This window comes from Myotis davidii, unplaced genomic scaffold (genome assembly GCF_000327345.1).
Source record: "Myotis davidii unplaced genomic scaffold, ASM32734v1 scaffold67, whole genome shotgun sequence".
Classification (NCBI taxonomy): Eukaryota; Metazoa; Chordata; class Mammalia; order Chiroptera; family Vespertilionidae; genus Myotis; species Myotis davidii.
The window spans coordinates 1258098-1264595 of NW_006298521.1; the positions used below are offsets into that span (position 1 = coordinate 1258098).

The 6498-nt window shown below is 55.6% G+C and overlaps 1 protein-coding gene across 1 annotated transcript in view; it reads right to left on the bottom strand.

Moving 5' to 3' along the window:
* The window catches only part of FAM118A (family with sequence similarity 118 member A), a 25635-nt gene that overhangs the window by 18042 nt on the left and 1095 nt on the right, over positions 1-6498 (bottom strand). The window lies entirely within an intron of this gene.

Here is a 6498-nt window from a genome sequence, read left to right on the forward strand (position 1 = left end):
AAAATCTCTCTTTTAATTACTGTTCAACTGCTTTTGATCCTCCACATATTCATGGTTATAGCGACACACTGAAAAACTGAACATTGCACGTACACATCTGCAAAAAGGTACGAACAATGTAAACTTTTATGGGCTGGACTTAACTCCTCATCAAGTGATTTCAGAGTTTCCCGAAAGAACAAGTTCTCGCTCTGACAACAGCCCCGGCAGCGAGCTTCGCCGGCTGGTTGCTGGGTAAGGGCTCCAACCTCTTCCTGGGCCTGAGCTGAAGGCTGGAGCGGCTCAGCTTCACACGGAACCTCCCCAGGCTCGCACTGACGTCTCCGGCAGGCCGAGGGGCCTCCTGGAAGCACCAATTATCCCGCAGCTCCGCTCCGCGACTGCAGTGAGGGCTAGCTGCCCATATTTAGGCATTTAGGTTCGTGCAACAGGACCTTACAAGACATTACCTCATTTCCTGTTCTCCAGCAGCACAATCACAGAGCCGCATCTCCGCACCCTAGAAAGCACTCCAAACCTCTCCTTGTTTGCACACAGGCCAACAGGAGACACCCAAAGCCCGGAGCACGGGACCCTAGGAGTTCTGGACGCACAGCGAGCCCGCATGTGCTCCCATCCAGCTCTTCTAGGCAAGTCGGGTTCCAGATAACATGACAAATGCCTCCAGGGACTTTCAGAAGCTGCATCTTTTGGTTTCCTTGGTGATTCTGTTGTCACCACAGCTCGCAGGGCCAACGCCAAGTCATCATGGCAGCCCATTTCTTCCCAAGGACCCAGCGGCGCTTTCTAGCAGCACCGCGGGCCCCGGCACAGACCCGCGTGAGCAGCTCCCACCCGTGTTACCTAAAAGCCCAAATGAGTCTTAGCAGGACGCTTTCTGCTTCACTTGTGAGATTAGGAGTATAGCCGGAGATTGCCTTATCCTTTGAATTCCCAGCATCCAGCACCAAATAAATGCTCATCAAACTGAGTCCCGATGCCTAAGAGAGTAAACTACAAACACCAGCTGTCATTTACAGCTGGCAAAACAAGCCCTCCCCTCCACTCCCTAACCCCACTGTGCTAGCCTGTTAAAGACCTCCCCCCTCACCACTGCGCCCCTGGTAACCATATCCTTATATGGGCCCCTCACCCACTGACTCTAGGCTTGGTCATATGACTCCTTTGGCCAATGGGATATCAGCAAGCAAGCAAGCGTTTGGTAAGTGCTTTGCCCTGGTGTCAGCCTGGGCACTGAAGGGCCATGGGTTTGATTCCCAATCAAGGGCACATGCCTGGGTTGCAAGTTTGTTCCCAGGCCTGTTCAGAGCGCATGCAGGAGGCAACCAATCAATGTGTCTCTGTCACATCAATGTTCCTCCCTTCCTCCCTCCCTCCCTCCCTCCCTTTCACTCTCTCTAAAAGTGGAAAAATATCCTCCGTGAGGATTACCACCACCATCACAACAAAGAGTTTGATAAGCTCTGACTCGAGAGCCTGCACTCTGGAACTCTGCCCTCCTGGGAGGGTGAGCCAGTGGCGAGCCCCAGCACAGAGCTGACAGCCCAGCCCCCCCGCCACCCCCGCCCAGCCAGGGTCAGAACCTACAACCAGCTAAGGCCCTGGCCTACAGAACCGGGGGGTGTCGGATGCACTCGCCACCCCCGTCTCCACAGCTATGACGACTAGAAGGATGAGAAGGAAGACAAAAGTGTCAAGAAAACAAGAGTGACCCACATCAGAAAGGAGGGACTGCTACGTAGTATAAATGTGCTGCTCCCAGCAGACCCGAGACTGGGAGATACCCGTTCAAGTGTAATCCATGGAACCGGTGTCCTTCCTGAGGACTGGAATGTCCCTAACGGGGCCAAAACCCATCAACTGTACTCGGACCACCTAGCAGGTCTGGAAGCCTGGGAGCCATGGAGCAGGCACTTCCCAGCCCCCACACACTGACTGCGGGTCCCTCACACCATGCCCCCCGTTCCTCTGGCTGCATCCCCACAACTGCCCTCAAGGCGGTCTGGTTCCGTGCAGACTCGGGAGGGGCCCCAGGAGCAGAAATCACGGCAACAAGAGCAACTCTTCACATGCGTCTGACAAGCACACCGGCGACCGCCAGCGTCCCCTGTGATGTGGTTATGGTTTCAGGGGAGTGTGATGAGCATGAGTAGGTGCACCTGCGCGGGAAACAGGTGCAGAGGGACCACAGGAAGCTTCCAGAACTGCCAGGGCCGGCAACCTCTCCACTGGAAGCAGCGCGGGCCCCACGGGGCAGAGCACGGGTCTGGAGGCGAGGAAACCCCACTTCCCCGCGGGAGACCGCTCTGAACCTGTTTCCAAATCTGTCACATGGAAAGTCTGCTGCACACACCACTGACGCGCTGTGGGCAGACGCAGAGCTGAATGTAAACGCTGACCTGCTACTGCGGCCGCCTCAGCAGCCAGCGCTCTCCCCGCTGCAGCACTTTCCCACGCAGTCACTAGAGCTGCATATTAATGCACCCACTTGTGGGGGAGGAGGGGGTGCAAGAGGATATAGGGGGAATAAATGGAGGTGGAAAATGAATTTTTAAAAAATTTAACCACAGTTCTGATAAAATGTAACTCCTTCAATTTACAGAAAACACAAAGCCTTAATTTGAACACATGCTACTAAACCGATCACTTTTACTGAGTCAGTGAATTACGATGGGGGCAGAGAGAATGTTCATTTTGTAATAATCAAAATGTGCTCACTTGCTTCTTGAAACCAGTGCCTCCAGAGTTGCTTGGGCATAAATGCTCAAACCAAGAAAATAACAAAATTATGAATAAAAAATGTAAAGGTCACAGTTTAGTTTAAAAAGCAACATTAATGATGGCACTTGGCGCCCTGACTGTGGTGAAGGGAAAGTCCTGAGCATTTTACACGCCTGGCCTCCCAGCCACCCTCTCCGTAACCGAGGAGTGGCCTCTGCACCACTCACCCGGCCGCGGAAACAGTCACGCACGTTTTCTCCTGATGTCGGTGCAGCTCAGACTGGCACACAAATACACTTGGCATTTTACTGGGAACCCTGCCGTGCGATAAATCATTAACTGCTTTACAGTTTGTCCATCAGCTCCGACACGTTGCATAATTCAAATAGACGTGCTCCTAGCGATAAGCCAATAATGGTCAAACACACCAATTCAGAGGCCAGCACTCATCCGTCCCACAGGAAACCAGCGATGCTCTAGATTCTAGAAAGCAAACCTCTGACTCAACTTAAAGGGACAGACTCCTGGAGCTGGAGGGACCCTAGAGACCATGCAATGCCAAAAACAGTCACGCACGTTTTCTCCTGATGTCGGTGCAGCTCAGACTGGCACACAAATACACTTGGCATTTTACTGGGAACCCTGCCAAGCGATAAATCATTAACTGCTTTACAGTTTGTCCATCAGCTCCGACACGTTGCATAATTCAAATAGACGTGCTCCTAGCGATAAGCCAATAATGGTCAAACACACCAATTCAGAGGCCAGCACTCATCCGTCCCACAGGAAACCAGCGATGCTCTAGATTCTAGAAAGCAAACCTCCGACTCAACTTAAAGGGACAGACTCCTGGAGGGACCCTAGAGACCATGCAATGCCAAATGCCTCCTACAGAAGGAACACTGAGGCTCCGAGGCAGTGACTTGGTCAAGGTCCCCCCGGAACTAGGGGCCACTCACTCCTGTTCCGTCCCTTGCACTGTGCTGGGAGCTCATTCCCTGGTCCACGGTGTCTCCAACACCTCACCCACGGCCCTAGCTTCTGCCTTTACCACCGAACCTTCCACCACTGCTCTCGAACACGCACCCTAAGGTAACAAGCCTGCAGTGGGGGTGATCCGCAGTTCCACCTGCCGCCTAACGGTTAGGCCCTAACCCATTCATTTTCCAAAACCTGAGAGAAGCCGGTGGGAAGATGTCTGAGGTCGAGGAGTCGGACAGTTTTGTTTGCTCTTGGCGTTTGTCACGGGCCTTAGCAGGGAACAACTCAGGGGGGCTGGGCGGAAGCAAGGCTGCCCTCGGGACTGCTCGCTCCTGGCAAGACCCTCAGGCTCCTGGGGGCAGGAAGTGGGGTCTCCCTGAAAGAGCCCAGCCTTGGAAGTTCAACGACCCGACACCCCTCGCTCTACCATCAGACCTGCTCCCTTCATCTGTACAAAAGGAATAATACTTTCACCTCCCAGGACTGTGGGAGGCAGAAAAGAGATGACATTTAAAAGAACAAGCCGAGAGCCGCCTGCTTCCCACCAAACCCTTTGCATTTGAAAATTCTGCTCCCCGGCCACGCTAGTCACATTCTACACGCGTGAAAGCCGTGAGGAGCGCAGGCCTGACCCCTGCATCAGCTCAGTCTCCCGTGAGCACCCTCCTGGTCTCCCTCTCCCTCCCAAGTCCAGACTTCCACCTCGTCCTGCGGCTTTGTCTTCCTGTCTCCCTGCCACACCCCCTGCCACTGCTCCGGGGTCCCCCAGCTATCCCTCCAGCCCGCTGGCCCCACACTGCCTCCAGAGCGACATTTCAGACGGACACACTGCAGGTCTGCCTTCCAAGGGCTTCCCATCGCCCTCAGACCCCGCAGCGGCCACACCCTCAGGGTCCTGCTGCTTCTGAGCCATCAGCCTCTCATCCAGCCCCGGCGGCGCCTGCACCTCCTGTGTAGGTGCTGGGCTCCCTGGGACACCCGATGGTCACCCTGAGGCGGCCCTGGGGGACCACCTGCCCTTTGGCATGAAGACCACGAGGGTGAAAGCTCCCGGCGGCAATGCCCAGAACTCCGCAGGCTCAGGCAGGAGAGAACTCACCGTCTGGGGGTCTGGACTTGAAGCGTAGCAGTGCCAGAGGAAGCCCAGGTCACAGCCGCCTCTCCCGTGGTCCTGCACCCCGGACGGTGAGTGTCCAAAACCACACACACCGCCCTAGCCGACTTGGCCCAGAGGAGAGAGGGTTGGCCTGCGGACTGAAGGGTCCCGGGTTCATTTCCAATCAAGGGCACGTAACTCGGTTGCAGGCTCAATTCCCGGCCCTGGTTGGGGCACATGCAGGAGGCAACCAATGGATGTCTCTCTCTCACATCGATGTTTCTGTCTGTCTCTCCCCGTCCCTTGCACTCTCTCTAAAAATCAATGGAAAAATATCCTTGGTTGAGGATTAACAACACAAAAACCATCTTCACACCCACCTAAACCCTCCCACAGCCTCCCTTAAACCGTAAGCTCCTCCAGGCTTCCAGAAGGTTCCATGCTCTGGTCTTGACTCCCTCGCCCGCCTCAAACCCTGCACTGGGCCATACTTCCCAGTTTCTCCCATTATGGTCTCTCCTAGGAACACTTCCCTCACTCCCTCCACCGACCAGCTCCTCTCCCTTCCCTGCCCAGGGAATGTCACTGGCTCAGGGGGACGGTAGAAGCCGTTAATTCCAGAAAGGGCCGCCCTGGCCAGTTTGGCTCAGTGGATAGAGCATCGGCCTGCGGACTGAAGGGTCCCAGGTTCGATTCCGGTCAAGGGTATGTACCTTGGTTGCCAGCACATCCCCAGTAGGGGGTGTGCAGGAGGCAGCTGATCGATGTTTCTCTTTCATCATGTCTCTAACTCTCTATCCCTCTCCCTTCCTCTCTGTAAAAAAATCAATAAAATATATTTTTTTAAAAAAAGAAAGGTCCAAGGGCATGGGGGCCTCGGGAACAAAGCTGCCCCCCCCCCTTTAAAAGCCCCTCTAACTCCACCCTGAGAACCTCTTTCCTTACGGGAAACCATATGGCTCCAGCCACCTCACCCCAGGATGGATCTATGCTCCAGACATACACCTTGGTTTCCAAACCCGGTTGCTTTGTAGCTGCCTCCCTGCCGTGCCACCCTGTCCCCTCGGCCTGGCATGGCCCTGGCAACCTTCAGGCATCAGCCCGCCCCTTACCTGTCACTTCCTCCCCTGGGAGGAGCCCTCCTGAACAGCCCTCAGAGAACCCACCCCTCCCCGCTGAGTTCAGGCCGCTACACTGTCATCATCATATAAAAACTACCTATTTGCTTCCTCCCCCTCCCCCGCTCCCCCAAGGGGGCCCTGAGCAGGGACTGAGTCGCCTCTAAGTCCAGCGCCAAGTCCTGGGAACCGTCGGGCATTGAAACAATGTTAGTGCCAGGAGGGAAAGATGAGGGCAAGCCCCAGGCACCCTCACCTGCCAGTCCCTCACCTGCTTCCTCCCCCACCCCCTCCACCCCCGTCCCGTCGGCTCCGACTCTAGCCTCCTCAACGCCAAGGAGCATTAAAAGTTAAACACCGCCCCGCTCCGGCCGCGCAACAGTCAACACGGATGCAAATGTGGACGCGCAGAGCCCGGCCCCGGCTCCTGGGGTAACCAAGGGTCACCGGGTGACCTATTAGCGCCTCCGCCTGTATTTTATCATCGGGGATTCACAACGCCCACGGCTACTCACACACGCCCACGCTCCGGGGCCTCGGGCTGAGAAGCCAGCCCTGGGACCCGCCGGGGTGGAGAGGGCG